The following is a 22,716-nucleotide window of genomic DNA, read 5'->3' on the forward strand; positions in this document are numbered from 1 at the left end:
TTGAAAGGTTAGTCAACGTCTTTGGTGTGTGTGTGTTGGTCAGGTGACAGGTCGGAGTTATGCTCACTGGGATCAGAGAGAGAGGGAGTCTTTTCATTCAGACAACTAACTGTAGTCATGGAGATCTGAAATAATAGCTGCCTGATTAAGCTTTCTCAGCCAGAGCCTAATTTCATTAGACGGTTTACTTGTGGATTACAATCATGGTGTGTGTTTGGCTGTGCGTGTGTGAGATCAGGTTTTCGTTCCGATTCTCTTGCCTTCTCCATGATGTGCACTTGTTCACTCGTTCACATGGACTTAAAGGTCACAGGTGTAAGATATATGGTGGGAACTCCTTTGTGCCCGTGGAGGCAACAGTGTAGAATTCTAGCAACCAGGAAATGGCAAAGTGATTTCCACTAGATAACATAGCCACAAAGTAAGAACAGCTTTCCCATTTTGAAAACAGATGCCGCTCTGGCAGGAGAAGTCAATGGGCAAATATCACAGCCAATCACAACACTGGTGGGTAAATACTACTGTGAAACACTATCATTCCACTGTTACTGCATATATGTTATGGATATTTTCTGAAATTATATTGCAAAAAATAAAACAATTCCTGTGTTGCACATTTAAACTAGTTATAGGCCATGTGTTATGACATGTTTTATCTTGGCTGTGACTTGGTCATAGCCACGATGCGAAGCCATGATATAAATGTCATAACACATGGACTTGAGTGTTTTAATGCTTCTATACAATGGGTTACCAGCATTTAAAAGAAATATTATTTCCTAAACCATACATAAAAAAAAAAAAATGTGATGATACTTTCAAACACTGGTTGTCAAGTGCAATTTCAGATGTTCTATGGTCGTTAGTTCTATTCGTCTTGACTGCCATGTAAAGCAAAACTATCCAAGCGCTGTGGTTAATCGTTCCAGTGCTTTACAGGTTGCTATGACAAACAAAATGGATGCTATGGAGGCTCTTCCCATCTTGCTTGCTAGCCAACTACAGCTAACACAATCACTTCAGACTGATGCTGGAAAGACAGCAAACTAGCTGCATTTAATTTTACCAGTTTTTCTATTGACATTTCTTTGTATATATCCATAAAAGGTGTCTCTGTCTACTACGGCCTGCGCCTACCGAAGCGACCTGCAGTCTGTGGCCGCTTCTCAGTTATTCCCCTCTACAGACTAGAGGATTTCTGTTATTCCCTGTTTGGACTTAAATAAACTCTGTTTCTGTTAAGTCGCTTTTGGGTCCTCTTTCACCTGCTTGACAAACACAATCACTTCAGACTGATGCTGGAAAGACAGCAAACTAGCTGCATTTAATTTTACCAGTTTTTCTATTGACATTTCTTTGTATATATCCATAAAAATTATGCTGATTCATGATTTCGACTGGCTAAGAAAAGCTGCCTGTCTGTCTCGTCCTGACTTCCGACACGTTCATTATAATGGGACACAATGTTGCAAATGTCAGAGATAATGTCTAGATGCTTTTTACAGTGGAGATCAAGTTTACAAATTGGCAGATGAGACAGTGGATCTGTAAGAGTAGTAGCAGTAGTAGTGTGTTGCTAGGTAACGATGTAAACAATGCCACTTTTTATGTGGCCATGTGTATGTTGTATAGTATATCATGGGCAGGATAGACTAACAATTGAATTCCTAACCACCCGTTGTATGAAATGCTTTTAATAAGGAGCGAACGAGTGCACATTTAAAAGAAGGGAAGTGAATCGGACCAGAGCACAGGTCAGAAAGCCCCTGTGCAATGGATGATCAGTCCAGAAGAAAACTGCAGAAGTCATTTCCTGAAATGGCACCCTATTCCCTATTTAGTGCACTACCTCTATGGCTATAAGTAATTCACTATTTCGGAATATGGTGCCATGCAATTTCAGACAGCCATACCACCCGAGCCACGGCTTGTTCACCCTGTTACCTTCCAGAAGGCGAGGTCAGCACAGATGCATCAAAGCTAGGACCGAGAGACTGAAAATCAGCTTCTATCTCAAGGCCATCAGACTGTTAAATAGCCATCACTAGCTGGCTACCACCCGGTTACTCATTCCTGCACCTTAGAGGCTACTGCTCTACAGTATATACATAGACATGGAATCACTGGTCACTTTAATAATGTTTACATACTGCTTTAATCATTTTCATATGTATACACTGTATTATATTCTACTGTATTTTAGTCAATGCCACTGTGCGCTCCATAGCATAACACGGTGCCTGCATGGTCTCTCTAGCCCAACGGTGAGCACAGGGAGTTTGCGCAGGTCTCCTACCTGGCATAACTATTCTCCCTTCTAGCCCCATTGCCGTCCTAATATTTATATATTTCATTCTTTTACTTTAGATTTGTGTGTATTGTTGTGAATTGTTAGATATTACTGCACTGTTGGAGCTAGGTGTAACGGCGTTCGTCTGTTGAAGAAAGAGAGTCGGACCGAAATGCAGCGTGTAGGTTACTCATGACTTTAATTAAATTAATCGCGGTACATGAAAATAACTGAATACTAAATACAAATCAACAAACAGAACGAGAAAACCTATACAGCCTATCTGGTGACTACAACACAGAGACAGGAACAAACACCCACAAAATACAAAGCGAACTCAGGCTGCCTAAATACGGTTCCCAATCAGAGACAACGAAAAGCACCTGACTCTAATTGAGAATCGCCTCGGGCAGCCAAACCTATACCACACCCCTAATCAGCCACGATCCCAAATAATACAAACCCCAATACGAAAACACAACATATAAACCCATGTCACACCCTGGCCTACCCAAACATATAACAAAAACACAAAATACAATGACCAAGGCGTGACAGAACCCCCCTAAGGTGCGGACTCCCGGACGCACCTCAAGAGCATAGGGAGGATCCGGGTGGGCGTCTGTCCATGGTGGCGGTTCAGGCTCGGGACGTGGACCCCACTCCATTAATGTCCTATTTCCTCCCCTTCGCGTCCTGGGATAATCCACCTTCTCCACCGACCAAGGCCTAATAGTCCTCACCCAGATCCCCACATAACTGAGGAGCAGCTCGTGACAGAGGGGCAGCTCGGGACAGAGGGGCAGCTCGGGACAGATGGGCATCTCAGGACAGAGGGGCATCTCAGGACAGAGGGGCATCTCAGGACAGAGGGGCATCTCAGGACAGAGGGGCATCTCAGGACCGAGGGGCATCTCAGGACCGAGGGGCATCTCAGGACAGAGGGGCAGCTCGGGACAGAGGGGCAGCTCGGGACAGAGGGGCAGCCCGGGACAGAGGGGCAGCCCGGGACTGAGGGGCAGCCCGGGACTGAGGGGCAGCCCAGTACTGAGAGGAAGCCCAGTACTGAGAGGAAGCCCAGTACTGAGAGGAAGCCCAGTACTGAGATGAAGCTCAGGCAGGTAGTAGGCTCCGGTAAATCCTGGCTGGCTGGCGGAACTGGAAGATTCAGGTTGTCTGGCCGATCTAGAAGATCATGGCACTTCTGGCGGATCTTGGCAGACTGGCACTTCTGGCGGATCCTGGCAGACTGGCGACGCTGGGCAGACTGGCGGCTCTGGGCAGACTGGCGGCGCTGGGCAGACTGGCGGCGCTGGGCAGACTGGTGGCACTGGGCAGACTGGCGACGCTGGCGGCGCTGGGCAGACTGGCGGCGCTGGGCAGACTGGGAGCACTGGGCAGACTGGGAGCACTGGCGGCGCTGGACAGACAGGAGACTCCGGCAGTGCAGGAGAGGAGAAAGGCTCTGGCTGCGCTAAACAGGCGGGAGACTCCGGCAGCGCAGGAGAGGAGAAAAGCGCTGGCTGCGCTGAATAGGCGAGGCGCACTGGAGGCCTGGTGCGTGGTGCTGGAACTAGTGGTACTGGATCGAGGACACGCACAGGAAGCCTGGTGCGGGGAGCTGCTACCGGAGGACTGGTGTGTAGAGGTGGCTCTGGATAGACCGGACCGTGCAGGCGCACTGGAGCTCTTGAGCACCGAGCCTGCCCAAGCTTACCTGGCTCGATGCCCACTCTAGCCCGGCCAATAGGAAGGGCTGGTATGTGCCGCACCTGGCTCTGCACCCGCACTGGAAACACTGTGCGCTCCATAGCATAACACGGTGCCTGCCCGGTCTTTCTAGCCCAACGGTGAGCACAGGGAGTTTGCGCAGGTCTACCTGGCATAACTATTCTCCCTTCTAGCCCCCCCCCCAATATTTTTTTTTGGGCTGCTTTTCCGGCTTCCAACCGCGTCGCCGTGCTGCCTCCTCATACCAGTGCCTCTCCGCTTTATCCGCATCTATTTCTTCCTTGGGACGGCGATATTCTCCCGGCTGCGCCCAGGGTCCTTTTCCGTCTAATATCATCTCCCAAGACCAGAAGTCCTTATATTGCTGCTCCTCACACTTAACAGGGAGAGTAGGCTCAGGTCTGACTCCTGACTCAGCCACTCTCTCTCTGCGTTCTCCCCCAATAAATATTTGGGGGTTACTTTCGGTTTTCGCTCTGCGTCACCGTGTTTTCCTTTTAGACTCCATTCATCTATAGCCCTCTTCGCACTGCTGAAGCGAATCCCAAGCGGGCTCCTGCACTCTCTCTGGGTCGGCCGCCCACCTGTCGATTTCTTCCCACGTCGTATACTCCATGCTTCTGCTGTCCATAACGTCGTTGCCAGTTACACGCTGCTCGGTCCGTGAGAGGTGGGTGTTTCTGTAACGGCGTTCGTCTGTTGAAGAAAGAGAGTCGGACCGAAATGCAGCGTGTAGGTTACTCATGACTTTAATGAAATTAATCGCGGTACATGAAAATAACTGAATACTAAATACAAAACAACAAACGGAACGAGGAAACCTATACAGCCTATCTGGTGACTACAACACAGAGACAGGAACAAACACCCACAAAATACAAAGCGAACTCAGGCTGCCTAAATACGGTTCCCAATCAGAGACAACGAAAAGCACCTGACTCTAATTGAGAATCACCTCAGGCAGCCAAACCTATACCACACCACTAATCAGCCGCGATCCCAAATAATACAAACCCCAATACGAAAACACAACATATAAACCCATGTCACACCCTGGCCTACCCAAACATATAACAAAAACACAAAATACAATGACCAAGGCGTGACACTAGGAACACAAGCATTTCGCTACATGCGCAACAACATCTGCTAAACGTGGTTATGTGACCAATACGGTTTGATTTGATAGCCATACTACATATTACATCCAATGACAACTGCTTTGTGGACATTTTAATATATGTAGAGTCATGTCTTTAATCTTGCAATGTAATGGAGGGTCTGACAACAAGCTTATGTGTGTACCCTCGCTCTCCGTGGGCAGAAAGGTTTATCGTTTTACACACATGAATTCCAATTGATTAAAGTGGTATTCCTCTAACCATAGACAGTGTGGGGTCTATTCCACCAATCACCACAGGACAATAGACTCTAGCCATTTATCCCGTGAGAACCACAGTATAGAGAGAACCATTAGTGAGACAGTGCCAGTGGTCAACACAACTGCGTATGGACTACATATGCCCCCCAGCAGTGGTAGTTCAAATCCCCTCTGGGCCAGTTTCTACGTGTGCATATGTCCTGTAGGTCTGATATGCATGTCAATAATTTTTTTTTTTCCAGGAGCCTCATATGGTGACTTCTAATGTCCTGGAATAAACCGGAAGCTGAACCATGGTCATTCTGCAACAGGTACAGAGTAGTATTCCTTATTTATCACTCGTTCTCTCTTTCAAACATACGCACACACACACACACACACACACACACACACACACACACACACACACACACACACACACACACACACACACACACACACACACACACACACACACACACACACACACACACACACACACACACACACACACACACACACACACACCCTGTGGACGACCTTTGCAGGTGAGATTTCATTTAAATGCTAAAAGGATAGGGGCTATGTTGTGTTATCAGCTGGCCCACCAGAGGACACAGTGAGATCTGTATACCAAACATAGCATGAGCTAACAGGCACCCTCAGTCTCCCATCATTAGTCAGACAGGGTTTGTGGAACTTTAAACGTCACTTTATCCAGGTTTTTTAAAGGAATAGTTCATCGATTACATTTTTTGTTTGACAAAAATAAAGTTTAACAAAAATAAAGTGTGGATTGCTGTCACTTGTTGTCCATAGACTGCTTTCAAGGTAAGGATACAAATATTAAAATATGTCAAATCTCTGAACTATCCTGAGTAGGCTACCTCAATGTCAAGAGCCTAGCCATGAATCATGCATCTCATGCCCTCAGTAAGACATCTGTGATGTCCAGACAGAGGGATGGTGACATGGACGTTTCACCTCAATTTGGTTTTGCAATGCAATATTTTATGTTTTTTAGTGCTAATGGCATCTTTTTCTAGCAAAGCTGGTAACCAGGTTTTGGGGAGTCAAAGTAATTCTTAAAGCAATGCACATTTGGTTTCATTTACTCAATGAAACTTTGTTTGCAATGATAGAAAAAAAACTTGACTCAATACGAGCATAGACATGATTTGGTGTAGAGCAAAACTAATGTTTTTGACAAAATGAATGGTGCTTTCTTGATTGATTCGGTACTAAATGTGTTGTTGTTTTCCGGTTCATTGGATCTACATGTGGTTGGGTGGTTTGTGAGAGATGGAATAACAGCACGGTTAGTGTGTGTCCAGCATGTTAAAACAGAACAACAGTAAATAAAGTCGTCACCCACCCACAATGCCTCCTTGGCCCAATTGAGATATTGCGTGTGACTAACACATTTCCGTTAATTACTATAGCTCCCGCCTTGGGCCGATCAGGGTTATTTTGTAAATGCCAGATCTCTACGGTATCATTCGCCCAAATTTTGTCAAAATCAGGCCGGTGCTGTCTGAGATATCATATGTCACTAACGTACGAACGAACGGAGACAGATCCACAGTCCCCTCTTCGATTTCAATGTGGGGGACAATAAAAACAACATGGCAGCTTAACACTAAAATGTGACCAAACCCATTCTCTGACTGGGGCTGATTTCCTAATCTCACCTTGATCGACAGCAGGGATTTATAGTAGGCTGCTCAACCTAGCCCTCTTATAAGGTTCTGTTTATCTGTTTACTTTGCCACCCAAACATTGAAGTAATCACTGATTTGGCACGGGAGGTTTGTGGCATAGGCCTTGCTTTCACCAATCACAATTTAGAGTTGTGATAACAAGGACTGAAGAAGGGAAGGATGCATTTTCAAAATATTCAAACCTTCTCGAAACAGCCCCACCTCCTCCTAGCAACAAGTGATGATGTTACATCACTTCCTATAAAGTCTGCATTTGGACGAGGCTAAGCCTACAGCAACCTAATTTCCCTTATTGGAAATTGGCAGTCTTCAAATTAGCCAACGTATTTCATGCAGAACAATACGCAAGACTAAAACATACTTTATTTTATTTGGATTGAACTTCTTGGTTATTTTAGGAAGTGCACAGAAAATAGCTTTGATGTAATAAAAATACTATTGTGTGAGGAGGGAATATGAGGTGCATTGACTCTGTACCGGTACCCCCCTGTATATAGTCTCCACATTGACTCTGTACCGGTACCCCCTGTATATAGTCTCCACATTGACTCTGTACCGGTACCCCCCTGTATATAGTCTCCACATTGACTCTGTACCGGTACCCCCCTGTATATAGTCTCCACATTGACTCTGTACCGGTACCCCCTGTATATAGTCTCCACATTGACTCTGTACCGGTACCCCCTGTATATAGTCTCCACATTGACTCTGTACCGGTACCCCCTGTATATAGTCTCCACATTGACTCTGTACCGGTACCCCCCTGTATATAGTCTCCACATTGACTCTGTACCGGTACCCCCCTGTATATAGTCTCCACATTGACTCTGTACCGGTACCCCCCTGTATATAGTCTCCACGTTGACTCTGTACCGGTACCCCCCCTGTATATAGTCTCCACGTTGACTCTGTACCGGTACCCCCCTGTATATAGTCTCCACATTGACTCTGTACCGGTACCCCCTGTATATAGTCTCCACGTTGACTCTGTACCGGTACCCCCTGTATATAGTCTCCACATTGACTCTGTACCGGTACCCCCTGTATATAGTCTCCACATTGACTCTGTACCGGTACCCCCTGTATATAGTCTCCACATTGACTCTGTACCGGTACCCCCTGTATATAGTCTCCACGTTGACTCTGTACCGGTACCCCCTGTATATAGTCTCCACATTGACTCTGTACCGGTACCCCCCTGTATATAGTCTCCACATTGACTCTGTACCGGTACCCCCCTGTATATAGTCTCCACATTGACTCTGTACCGGTACCCCCCTGTATATAGTCTCCACATTGACTCTGTACCGGTACCCCCTGTATATAGTCTCCACATTGACTCTGTACTGGTACCCCCTGTATATAGTCTCCACATTGACTCTGTACCGGTACCCCCTGTATATAGTCTCCACATTGACTCTGTACCGGTACCCCCCTGTATATAGTCTCCACATTGACTCTGTACCGGTACCCCCCTGTATATAGTCTCCACATTGACTCTGTACCGGTACCCCCCTGTATATAGTCTCCACATTGACTCTGTACCGGTACCCCCTGTATATAGTCTCCACATTGACTCTGTACCGGTACCCCCCTGTATATAGTCTCCACATTGACTCTGTACCGGTACCCCCCTGTATATAGTCTCCACATTGACTCTGTACCGGTACCCCCCCTGTATATAGTCTCCACATTGACTCTGTACCGGTACCCCCCTGTATATAGTCTCACTATTGTTATTTTACTGCTGCTCTTTAATTACTTGTTACTACTATTTCTTATTCTTATCCATATTTTTTAAAGCTGCATTGTTGGTTAGGGGGCTCGTAAGTAAGCATTTCACTGTAAGGTCTACAGCTGTTGTATTCGGCGCATGTGACTAATACAATTTGATTTGATGAAGTGTGATATTGCTCCACTCTTGTGACCTTAGACTTTTGAGTCTGTTGGCAGAGTGAGATGTTACTAGTGGATTTTATTATATAACTATTGTAATAACTATATAACTATTGTAATAACTATATAACTATTGTAATAACTATATAACTATTGTAATAACTATATAACTATTGTAATGTAATCACATTCTCATCAAGTATGTACTTCAGTAAATACGAAAAAATGTGTTTTGAAATGCATTTTAAATGTGAAAGTATATTGACGACAAGTCCAGGGTATAACGTGGGGATTAAAAAAACATGAAAATCACATCCTGGAACAGAGCTAGACCCGCCCCTATTAGACAATATATTGAAATCATGTTCTTAACATATTGGAATGGCAAATGTAATGTATCCAGCTCTCGAAAAGATCTAGCAGATTCAATTGCTGAATGAGTTTTCTGAGAATTCCTTCCTGATCACTGGTTGTATTTGTGGTTGCGTTCCAGGGAGACTATGTCTGGTTGGACCTCAAGACGGGCCGGGAGTTCGTCGTTCCGGTGGGAGCCGTGGTCAAGCTCTGTGACTCTGGACAGATCCAGGTGCAGGACGACGAGGGGAGGGTAAGTCGACACAAAAGTTGACAATGACAAGACATGATGAGACATTGACAAGACGTTACAAGACGGTGACAATACTTTGACAAAACATTGACGCGACGTTGATGAAACAAGAGTTTGGCCTTGTTCGAATACTCCTGAAATACATCTCATTCCTCCTTTCCTTGAAGTTATCATTACATGACCTAATTGAAAGTAATGCCATGGAAAGCTTGCTTACACCTATCCAGTCATATTATATCAGTGATTACTCCAATGAAGGAAGGATTCAAACAGGGCCTTTACTTGATCTAACAAACCGACATGGACACACAGTAGCCTATGACACCATAGTTCCTCAATGGCTGTGACTGTTCCTCCATCAGGAGCACTGGATCTTGCCCCAGAATGCCACCAACATTAAGCCCATGCATCCCACTTCCATCCATGGGGTGGAGGACATGATCCGCCTGGGGGACCTCAACGAGGCCGGGATCCTGCGCAATCTGCTCATCCGCTACAACGAGTGTGTCATCTATGTGAGTCACCCCTGCAACACTGTCTGCTCGCTTTTGGTACCACTACAGGACCACCATTTTATATTGTATGAGTCCTTCAAACAACAAGGAAGTGTGGTATAGAACATTTCTATAAAACATAGTGACCTTGTTTAGTGATGTGTAGCTCATGTTGTTGATGTATGATAAACTGTTATAGAATTTGTCTGCTTTGTTATTTGACTTACTTTCTTAAATGGTTATGCTAGCATATTGGTTATGTTCTTCCACTCTTCCCCTGGCCACAACCCCCGACTGGTTCCTTAGCTTACCTGCCTGGTTGTGTCTCAACAGTTTGAAACAATTTCCTCTCCTCATGTTCTTTCCTCCAGTATTCCTCCGGGAGAATTGTCATCAACTGACAACTGAATTAGCATAACGCAACGGACAAAAAATATTACTAGAAAATATTAATATTCATGAAATCACAAGTGAAATATATTGAAACACAGCTTAGCCTTTTGTTAATCACCCTGTCATCTCAGAGTTTGAAATGATGCTTTACAGCCAAAGCAAGACAAGCATTTGTGTAAGTTTATCGATAGCCTAGCATAGCATTATGCCTAGCTAGCAGCAGGCAGCTTGGTCACGAAAATCAGAAAGGCAATCAAATTAAATCGTTTACCTTTGGATGTTTTCACTCAAGAGACTCCCAGTTAGACAGCAAATGTTCATTTTGTCCCATAAAGATTATTTTCTATAGCCGAAATACCTCTGTTTGTACTTCACGTTTGGTTGAAAAATCCACTGGAAACTGCGGTCACGACAACGGCGAAAAATATTCCAAATTAGATCCATAATATCGACCTTCAAGGTTTTTTTCAAATATCTATTCGATAATATATCAACCGGGACAGGTGAATTCTTAGTAGGAAATAGAGAAACAATGGCCGCATTTGTCTATTACGCACAAATCACTCTGAGAGCCTCCAGCTGACCACTGACGCTGACAATGTTGTCGTTCAGGCTCAATTTTCAAAATAAAAGCCTGAAACTATGTATTGTGACACTAGACACATTAGGCAAGCCATAGAAAAGGGAATATGTTTGATATCCCATTCACTGCTCAATAGGGACGCATAGGAACGCAGAGCTTTCTAAATAAGAGTCCTTTCCTGATCGGATATTTCTCAGACTTTCGCCTGTAATATCAGTTCTGTTATACTCACAGACAATATTCTTACAGTTTTGGAAACTTTAGAGTATTTTCTATCATAAGCTGTCAATTATATGCATATTCTAGCATCTTGTCCTGACAAAATAGCCCGTTTACTTTGGGAACATTATTTTTCCAAAAATGAAAATAGAGCCCCCTAGTTTCAAGAGGTTTTTAAGGAAGCCGTTATAGAGTATTGAGACCCAGCCCCTGTGTGTGTGTCCCAGTCGGTCCCTCATCAACTATTATGGTTCTTTCCTCTCACTCTTCCTCTTCATCTCCCTCCCTATTTCTCTACATAGACAAATTGTGGGGGAAGGGTGAGTACAAACTACAGAAGAAACCCTTTTTTTAAGCAACATGCTAACAAGCTAGCCCATTTCATTAATGCTAGCACTCCTGCTAGCATCAATGAATGGCTATAATCTCTGCTGGGATGAAGGCTGGCCTCTGCTTCAGGCTTAACCTTTGATCCAGCTTGTTAAGTGTGCTTTGACCACTGAAGCGTAAATGTCAAACACACATGAGCCTTTAGGGCCTTTAGAACGCAACAGAGCTTTGGCCTGGGCTTGGAGGTGCAACAAATCATGGGCTATTATGACTGATTATTATGTCTACATTTTGCACATTAAGGTGATTTTCAACCTAAATTCAGTTCAATAACTTGAACTTCCAATGATTTTGTAGCTCTAATTTAACGATCAGTTGTCATCAGGTTTACAACACACTATCTCAGTGATCAAAATCCTAGTGACTACCCTAATCACAATCACAGTGAAAGAAAGTGATAAATCATGGCATCGCTAGCAACAAATCGTACTATCACTAGCAACAAATCAAGTGATCACTAAAGCCTCACGGATGACATCGTTGCCCTGATCTTGGCATGACCCTTGACCATTTCACATTTTGACTTTGACCTTTGCCTGCAGACTTACACAGGGTCAATTCTGGTGGCAGTAAACCCTTACCAGCTGCTGCCCATCTACACACCGGACCATATCCGCCTGTACACCAATAAGAAGATTGGGGAGATGCCACCTCACATCTTTGCCATTGCAGACAACTGTTACTTCAACATGCAAAGGAACAACAAGGACCAGTGCTGTATCATCAGGTTAGTGCATTGTATTGATGTGTGTGTGTTGTGTTCCTCTATTTAAGTGTATATGTGTTTGAGTTTCTGTGTGTGTGTGTGTGTGTGTGTGTGTGTGTGTGTGTGTGTGTGTGTGTGTGTGTGTGTGTGTGTGTGTGTGTGTGTGTGTGTGTGTGTGTGTGTGTGTGTGTGTGTGTGTGTGTGTGTGTGTGTGTGTGTGTGAGCACCTGCGTGCCTGCATGGGTGTCTGTCTGCTTGTCTGCCTCTGTACAGAAAAATATTGTATCTCCTCCTGTGTTCCTCAGTGGTGAGTCTGGGGCCGGTAAGACAGAGAGCACCAAGTTGATCCTGCAGTTCCTGGCAGCAATCAGTGGACAACACTCCTGGATAGAGCAACAAGTCCTGGAGGCCAACCCCATACTGGAAGGTCAGACTCAACATAGTGATGAGACACTAGAAGGGGCTATTAATGGCAGCCATCTTGGTCAAATTACAAACCAGTCGAATTGAGAGAAAAAAAACAGACCAAGATTGCTGTCTTGTAGTTGTGTTTCTTGGATGCCAATGTCCATTCTAGTGTTCTATTGAATTATGTGAGACTCACTACATGCACTGACATTTAATAGCTAGGGTGCTTGCTGTCTGTCTCTGCCTAGGCCAACTTGTCCTAGTGTTACATGGCAAGGTAAATGTTATGTAGAATGTAGAGAGTGTATGTAGAGAGGCAGTTTTAGGGTTTGTTTATGGTTTGTAACAAGGCTAGAATCACAGAAGCTGTGTAGGAAAAGCTGAACTTGGAATGCGTTCTTCAAAGACAGCTAGACAGATGTAGGATGTGCATGCCTTCCCCTGGAACTAGTACAGGGGTGAAGTAAACACCTCCCAGGCCATGAGTAGTGATCCTACAGTTTGGTGTACAGCTTAAGCCTTTCTATGACATCTAGTGTGACCCAGAATTAACACAACAACTGTGCCTCTTATCCAGGTCTAATGTCCTATTTGCACCTTCTAAAGTTTCTATCTGGGTACTCTACATGTGGACTGGGAAAAGGATGCATCGCCCTACAGTATACATCCAGTCTATATCTCTCTTAGCTAATGTGACTGACCAAGGTTCGAAACCCGGGTATACTGCATGCCACAATACTGTTAGCACTGTGTGCTAAAGCCCTAGGCATTCGCTTGGGGTCCCGCCAACCCAAGTCTTCAGGGTCTCAGGCAAGGTTATTTATCACGCGAGCATGGTTCACTGAACTGCATCTGTTACGCTAACTCAAACCTTTATTCTTTCATCCATGCAGCATTCGGGAACGCTAAGACTATTCGGAACGACAACTCCAGTCGCTTTGGGAAATACATCGACATTCACTTTAACAAGAGAGGGGCCATCGAGGGGGCCAAGATAGAACAGTACCTTCTGGAGAAGTCCAGAGTCTGCAGACAGGTAAGGGTCCAGGGGGAGGGGATATATAGGGGCCAGAATATAACAGTACATAATGGAGACGTCTCAAGTTTGCAGACAGATTCCCATTTTCTTCAACTTTGTACCCAATGAACATGCCCCTGCTGTTACTCTTCCCACAGGCTGCGGATGAGAGGAACTACCATATTTTCTACTGTATGCTACGGGGCATGTCCCCAGAGCTGAAGAAAAAACTTGGCCTGGGACTCGCCACTGACTACCCCTACCTCACCATGGTGAGTAGTGTGTGTGTGTGTGAGCGTGTGTGTGCGCGTGTGTGTGAGCGTGCGTGTGCTACAGTATGTGCGTGCACACATCTTTGTGTGTGTGTGTGTGTGTGTGTGTGTGTGTGTGTGTGTGTGTGTGTGTGTGTGTGTGTCAAATCAAGTTTTAATTGTCACATTCTTGAAAAAAAACAGGTGTAGATGAACAATGAAATGCTTACATACGGGCCCTTCCAAACAGTGCAGAATAGGGAAAATTCTAATATAAAAAAATATAGAGAGAAAAATGTGTAATATGAGGAAAAAATACACAATGAGCAATGATAGCTTGGCTATATACATGGGGTAACAGTACTGGGTCTATGTGCAGGGGGAAGAGAGGAAATCGAGATAGATATGTACATATAGGTAGGGGTCATGTGACTAGGCAACAGGAGAGATAATCATCAGTAGCAGCAGCGTATGTGATGAGTGTGGAAGTGTCCCAGTATGTGTGTGGCGAATGTGTGCCTGCGTGTATGTGCTGTGTGTGTGTTGGAGTGTCAGTGTAACTTTGTGTGAGTGTGTGGTTAGAGTCCAGTGTGTGCATGGAGTCAAAAAGAGCAAAAAGGGTCAATGTAGATAGTCCGGGTAGCTATTTGGTTAACTATTTAGCATTTACATTTACATTTAACATTTAAGTCATTTAGCAGACGCTCTTATCCAGAGCGACTTACAAATTGGTGCATTCACCTTATGACATCCAGTGGAACAGTCACTTTACAATAGTGCATCTAAATCTTAAAGGGGGGGTGAGAGGGATTACTTATCCTATCCTAGGTATTCCTTAAAGAGGTGGGGTTTCAGGTGTCTCCGGAAGGTGGTGATTGACTCCGCTGTCCTGGCGTCGTGAGGGAGTTTGTTCCACCATTGGGGGGCCAGAGCAGCGAACAGTTTTGACTGGGCTGAGCGGGAGTCTTATTGCTTGAGGGACTTAGCGCTCAGGTACAGCTTGCCGTGCAGTAGCAGAGAGAACAATCTATGACTTGGGTGGCTGGAGCCTTTGACAATGTTTAGGGCCTTCTTCTGACACCTCCTGGTACTGTATCAAGGTCCTGTGTGCATGTCTATAACTCCCAGTGTACATGTGCATACACTCTGTGTGTACGCAAGTTTGTGTGCATCTAGGGCTGTGGTGGTCATGACATTTTGTCAGCCGGTTATTGTCATGCAAACGACTGCTGGTCTCAAGGTAATTTACCCTAATTAACATAATCATGTTTAGCATCTCCAGGCCTCCACAAATACAAGCTGCTGATGCAGTCCTTCGAAACATCTACATTTAAACACGTCTGATAAATCAATTGAATATACCCCCTCACAACCAATCCATTATTTAAGGTCTAAAGAAACATATATTTATGTTATTTATTTAATGTATTATTTTTATTTATTTATTTAACATATATTCTGAAATATATTTCAGATGAACAATTTGAGTTGGGCTAATATATGTTATCTGACTATGCGTCAATGCCATAGGTCGGTTCCTTGCCACAGGCTGCACAACTCTGTTCTCTTATCAAGTGTTCATATTTTCAACCATCAGAGTATTCTCTTTTACATTTACATTTACATTTAAGTCATTTAGCAGACGCTCTTATCCAGAGCGACTTACAAATTGGTGCATTCAACTTATGACATCCAGTGGGACAGTCACTTAACAATAGTGCATCTAAAACTTAGGGGGGTGGGGTGAGAGGGATTACTTAACCTATCCTAGGTATTCCTTAAAGAGGTGGGGTTTCAGGTGTCTCCGGAAGGTGGTGATTGACTCCGCTGTCCTGGCGTCGTGAGGGAGTTTGTTCCACCATTGGGGGCCAGGGCAGCGAACAGTTTTGACTGGGCTGAGCGGGAGCTGTACTTCCTCAGTGGTAGGGAGGCGAGCAGGCCAGAGGTGGATACGCAGTGCCCTTGTTTGGGTGTAGGGCCTGATCAGAGCCTGGAGGTACTGAGGTGCCGTTCCCCTCACAGCTCCGTAGGCAAGCACCATGGTCTTGTAGCGGATGCGACTTCAACTGGAAGCCAGTGGAGAGAACGGAGGAGCGGGGTGACGTGAGAGAACTTGGGAAGGTTGAACACCAGACGGGCTGCGGCGTTCTGGATGAGTTGAAGGGGTTTAATGGCACAGGCAGGGAGCCCAGCCAACAGCGAGTTGCAGTAATCCAGACGGGAGATGACAAGTGCCTGGATTAGGACCTGCGCCGCTTCCTGTGTGAGGCAGGGTCGTACTCTGCGGATGTTGTAGAGCATGAACCTACAGGAACGGGCCACCGCCTTGATGTTAGTTGAGAACGACAGGGTGTTGTCAGGATCACGCCAAGGTTCTTGGCGCTCTGGGAGGAGGACACAATGGAGTTGTCGACCGTGATGGCGAGATCATGGAACGGGCAGTCCTTCCCGGGAGGAAGAGCAGCTCCGTCTTGCCGAGGTTCACCTTGAGGTGGTGATCCGTCATCCACACTGATATGTCTGCCAGACATGCAGAGATGCGGTCGCCACCTGGTCATGTGCATAGCAATGATAAAGAGACCATGTGAGGTTATGACAGAGCCAAGTGACTTGGTGTATAGCGAGAATAGGAGAGGGCCAAGAACAGAGCCCTGGGGGACACCAGTGGTGAGAGCGCGTGGTGAGGAGACAGATTCTCGCCACGCCACCTGGTAGGAGCGACCTGTCAGGTAGGACGCAATCCAGCGTGGGCCGCGCCGGAGATGCCCAACTCGGAGAGGGTGGAGAGGAGGATCTGATGGTTCACAGTATCGAAGGCAGCCGATAGATCTAGAAGGATGAGAGCAGAGGAGAGAGAGTTAGCTTTAGCAGTGCGGAGCGCCTCCGTGATACAGAGGAGAGCAGTCTCAGTTGAATGACTAGTCTTGAAACCTGACTGATTTGGAACAGGACGGCACGTTCAAGAGTTTTGGAGAGAAAAGAAAGAAGGGATACTGGTCTGTAATTGTTGACATAGGTTTTTTCAGAAGGGGTGCAACTCTCGCTCTCTTGAAGACGGAAACGTAGCCAACGGTCAGGGATGAGTTGAAGGTAAGGGAGAAGGTCTCCGGAAATGGTCTGGAGAAGAGAGGAGGGGATAGGGTCAAGCGGGCAGGTTGTTGGGCGGCCGGCCGTCACAAGACGCGAGATTTCATCTGGAGAGAGAGGGGAGAAAGAGGTCAGAGCACAGGGTAGGGCAGTGTGAGCAGAACCAGCGGTGTCGTTTGACTTAGCAAACGAGGATCGGATGTAAAGTCGACCTTCTTTTCAAAATGGTTGACGAAGTCATCTGCAGAGAGGGAGGAGGAGGGGGAGGGGGGCGGAGGATTCAGGAGGGAGGAGAAGGTGGCAAAGAGCTTCCTAGGGTTAGAGGCAGATGCTTGGAATTTAGCGTGGTAGAAAGTGGCTTTAGCAGCAGAGACAGAGGAGGAAAATGTAGAGAGGAGGGAGTGAAAGGATGCCAGGTCCGCAGGGAGGCGAGTTTTCCTCCATTTCCGCTCGGCTGCCCGGAGCCCTGTTCTGTGAGCTCGCAATGAGTCATCGAGCCACGGAGCGGGAGGGAGGACCGAGCCGGCCTGGAGGATAGGGGACATAGAGAGTCAAGGGATGCAGAGAGGGAGGAGAGGAGGGTTGAGGAGGCAGAATCAGGAGATAGGTGGGAGAAGGTTTGAGCGGAGGGAAGAGATGATAGGATAGAGGAGAGAGTAGCGGGGGAGAGAGAGCGAAGGTTGGGACGGCGCGATACCATCCAGTAGGGGCAGTGTGGGAGGTGTTGGATGAGAGCGAGAGGGAAAAGGATACAAGGCAGTGGTCGGAGACTTGGAGGGGAGTTGCAGTGAGGTTAGTGGAAGAACAGCATCTAGTAAAGATGAGGTCGAGCGTATTGCCTGCCTTGTGAGTAGGGGGAAGGTGAGAGGGTGAGGTCAAAAGAGGAGAGGAGTGGAAAGAAGGAGGCAGAGAGGAAAGAGTCAAAGGTAGACGTGGGGAGGTTAAAGTCGCCCAGAACTGTGAGAGGTGAGCCGTCCTCAGGAAAGGAGCTTATCAAGGCATCAAGCTCATTGATGAACTCTCCGAGGGAACCTGGAGGGCGATAAATGATAAGGATGTTAAGCTTGAAAGGGCTAGTAACTGTGACAGCATGGAATTCAAAGGAGGCGATAGACAGATGGGTAAGGGGAGAAAGAGAGAATGACCACTTGGGAGAGATGAGGATCCCGGTGCCACCACCCCGCTGACCAGATGCTCTCGGGGTGTGCGAGAACACGTGGGCGGACGAAGAGAGAGCAGTAGGAGTAGCAGTGTTGTCTGTGGTGATCCATGTTTCCGTCAGTGCCAAGAAGTCGAGGGACTGGAGGGAGGCATAGGCTGAGATGAACTCTGCCTTGTTGACCGCAGATTGGCAGTTCCAGAGGCTACCGGAGACCTGGAACTCCACGTGGGTCGTGCGCGCTGGGACCACCAGAGTAGGGTGGCCGCGGCCACGCGGTGAGGAGCGTTTGTATGGTCTGTGCAGAGAGGAGAGAACAGGGATAAACAGACACATAGTTGACAGGCTACAGAAGAGGCTACGCTAATGCAAAGGAGATTGGAATGACAAGTGGACTACACGTCTCGAATGTTCAGAAAGTTAAGCTACGTAGCAAGAATCTTATTGACTAAAATGATTAAAATGATACAGTACTGCTGAATCTTGTTTGAACTAATATGTCAAATTAGTTTCGCTTTAGAATGGCCCATTATCAAATGGGCAGGAACAGGTGCAGGGGAAAACATATATGTCATCCGTATGCACTCCAATAGCGAATAGAGGCTGCTTTCCCGGTGGATCACTCATGCCGGGTAGACTACTCTGGTTATTTCACTCTACACGTCAACCACTGTTTGATGAGCAGGCAGCCTCTCGCCCAAACTCTGTATGCCATGGGTTCTCCAACCCTGTTCCTGCAACTACCCCGTGCTTGAGTTGAGAAACCAAGTGAAATATGTTTGGGAACATCGACAGTAACATGTTTACACAACGAAACACATTTAATGAATAAACTGTTATTGACAGCCCCTCCCTCTGCTTGCTCGAGAAAAGAATGAAGGAGATGGAAATGCACAGTGGTGAGTTATTCTGTTGTTAAAGGTAATGGTCAGCCTATTTATTATGAAAATATACAGCATTTCCTATTACTAGGCTATTCAAAATTAATAGAAATTCACAATCATTTTAGGACAACTCTGTACGTTCTCTCCCAGACTCGTGTATAGAAAGTTTGGCGCGTAGCACAAGGTAACCAGTCCATCCAGTACGCAAAATAATACGGTCCACACTCAAAGGCGATTACTATAATTTTTGACATGCGGTAGGTTTTGTATTGTATAACTACACAATCATTATATTAATTCCGTTTTTTTTCAGGCTTGGGCTCATACAGTATATAGGCCTATGCATATGTATAAGCCCTAATATTCATGTGTGTTTTGAATTAATTATCACCTTAGAAAGCGCTGTCCATTTCATTGTGTTAGGCTTTGAAACAACATCCACAACGACCATGTTTTCCACGCAGTTTCAACCTGCTGTTGAACTTTTTTTTTTCAAATTGGTCAATCACAGTGAGGTGATGCTAAGTGTTGGATGTGATTTTCGATTGCATTTGCATTGATATCAGAGTGGTTAGTGACAATTGAGCCCTGAGTACCAGGCCTTTCGCGACCTGATGGTCGTTAAGCGAGTTGGGTGCCACCAAGCATGTCCAGAGTGCATACGAGGAGATTACGTGACTCAACGGTCTTGTGGAATTTTACTGGAGTCGTGACTGCTATTGTGGCAGTAAAATGGTCACCGCAACAGCCTTATGCATATGTGTGTGTGTGTCCCTATCCAGGGGAACTGTACAAAGTGTGACAGCCGTGACGACCTGAAGGAGTACTCAAGCATCCTGTCGGCCATGAAGGTGCTGATGTTCACAGAGACTGAGAACTGGGAGATATCCAAACTACTGGCGGCCATCCTGCACATGGGCAAATTGCGCTACGAGGGTGAGCTGAGGTGGCCATTTTGGAAAGAGAGTGTTGTTGCACAATACGACGACTTTCAATTTGGCACAGGAGCTAGACAGAGAAGACCAACTGTAGGGGGAAAAGGGATTATGTTCATGTACTGTTTGCTGCTCCCACAAGCAGGGCCCTAAAGTGTGACTAATTTGGTCCAATATGCAACAAAATATTTTGCTTGTTAGACCAGGAGTTTTATTTTGGGGGCGTTGTGCAATTATGAAAACAATCAGGAGATCAACGATCATAGCAATGAATGAATAACAGATCTCTTGTATATTGTCATCACAAACCTGACGTTTTTAAAGAGACAGTGTACAATTTGAAATGTAGTGCATCTCAATAGGAAAATTGTGTTTTTACACAATGTAGAAACCTAATATTCCACAAATTACTTTGTAATTTCAATGACAGGTATTCGTATCAACATTGTTACTTTTATAATAAGCTAATGTATTTATAGTGTTACATATTAGGTTCTAGGGCACAGCATGTGCTTCAAAAGTAGCAAGAATTCATTTAGGCCCAAAATATGCTGTATCTCAATGAATTCCAAAAATCTAATTTTCTTGTGCTCATAAATTTGATATGGTGATCCTAACTCTTTATACTTGGGAGCGCCAGTGCCACCAATTACAAATGTTAATTTGGAGCCCTGCCCACAAGTGATTTAAAAAATATATACCTAAAAGTGTTATTCACGATTACTTGTGGGAGAAGCAAACTGAGGTGATATTACCGCTGAGTAACCAACACTGGCATGAACACACACTACATAGATCAGGGAAGGGCCTTTGATGTGGGTGGGAGCCACAAAAAATGTGAACTCAGTTGATCTGCGTACCTACGTGTGTACACCTCTTGACAGTTGAGAGAAATCTTCGAACTTTTAGAGTTAATTTCGTTCCATTCTACACATTTTGCCATGGGGCAGAGAGGAACGTTTTCTGTTTTACAGCTAATTTCTTGCAATTCTACAGATTTTGCCATGTTGTGTAGAGAAAATGTTGAAATTGAACCTTGTGTATTTTACTATTCTAACTTGGAACAGTAAGTAGAGACCCTGACTATTTTTTTTTTATGGATCTGAGTGCGTTCGGGGCCCTCCAGTTGCCCATCCCTGACATCGATAGTACAGTGTCTAGAGACGTGATGCCAAAGAGTCATTGGAATGTTTGTGTTAGTTGTTAAGCCCTGTCTTGTTCTCACCTAGTGAATTTTGCGAGAGGTTTATTGAGGGGTAATCTTCCTAAACTGGCACCTGACTACACGTTAGCTATTGAGTTAGAAGTTATAAATGCACTTGGCAAAATTTCTTGGCTAATTGACTTGCTTTCCCCCCTTTTATCCTCCTTCATAACACATACACTCCAACAGCCCGTTGCTATGACAACCTGGATGCCTGTGTGGTAGTGCGATCTCCAGACCTGTCCACTGCCACATCTCTGATGGAGGTTAGTAGTAGATTCTTACCTGTACATGATCTCTATGTTGGGCTTGTACTGGGCGGCAGGGTAGCCTAGTGGTTAGAACGTTGAACTACTAACTGAAAGGTTGCATGTTTGAATCCCCGAGCTGACAAGGGACAAATCTGTTGTTCTGCCCCTGAACAGGCAGTTAACCCACTGTTCCTAGGCCGTCATTGAAAATAAGAACTAGTTCTTAACTGACTTGCCTAGTAAAATAAAGGTAAAATGAATGTTAAAAAAAGACTCTGTATGGTGTTTGTGTATTGTGTTGTTGTTGTACTCTACTACAGTATGTTGTGGTGTTGTTGTTGAGGTGGACATTAAGGACGTGATGTCATGTCTAACCACTCGTACCCTGATCACCCGGGGCGAAAATGTGTCCACCCCCCTCAGCATGGAACAGGGCCTGGATGTCAGGGACGCCTTTGTCAAGGTCAGGACCCTCACATACATACATACATACATACATACATACATACATACATACATACATACATACATACATACATACATACATACATACATACATACATACATACATACATACATACATACATACATACATACATACATACATACATACATACATACATGCATACATGCATACATACATACATACATACATGCGTGTGAACACGGACACCTTTTATTATCAAAGTGAGGACACACACACAGTCCTAAATCGGATTCCTCACAGAAGGTCAAAGTTCCCTTCTGTCTAATGAAAGCTGTTCCTCCGAGAGCATCTACGACACCCACTCATGGTGTAAATGAACGTTGTCCCTCCTGTCCCAGGGTATCTATGGGAGGCTGTTTGTGTGGATTGTGGACAAGATCAACGTGGCCATCTTCAGACCTCCGTCCTGTGAGAGTAAGATCATAAGGAGGTCCATTGGCCTGCTCGACATCTTTGGCTTCGAGAACTTCATTGTCAACAGGTGAGTCCTCTGACTGACCCAAGCTTTGGGGATGTTGTAGCCATTTGGTTCAAATACAAAGGTCTAAAAGCTTTGTTTTCTATTTAGGGGACGTTGTATGTGGAACATGAAATGACATAATTGTTATGATTTCCATTCTCTATTGGAAAATTGGATTACAA

General features: G+C 45.3%; 1 pseudogene; it reads left to right on the plus strand.

Annotated features, from left to right (window-relative positions):
- Positions 1 to 22,716, plus strand: part of LOC124000480 — a 92,776-nt pseudogene that overhangs the window by 16,645 nt on the left and 53,415 nt on the right.

This window comes from Oncorhynchus gorbuscha, linkage group LG16 (assembly GCF_021184085.1).
Source record: "Oncorhynchus gorbuscha isolate QuinsamMale2020 ecotype Even-year linkage group LG16, OgorEven_v1.0, whole genome shotgun sequence".
Lineage (NCBI taxonomy): Eukaryota > Metazoa > Chordata > Actinopteri > Salmoniformes > Salmonidae > Oncorhynchus > Oncorhynchus gorbuscha.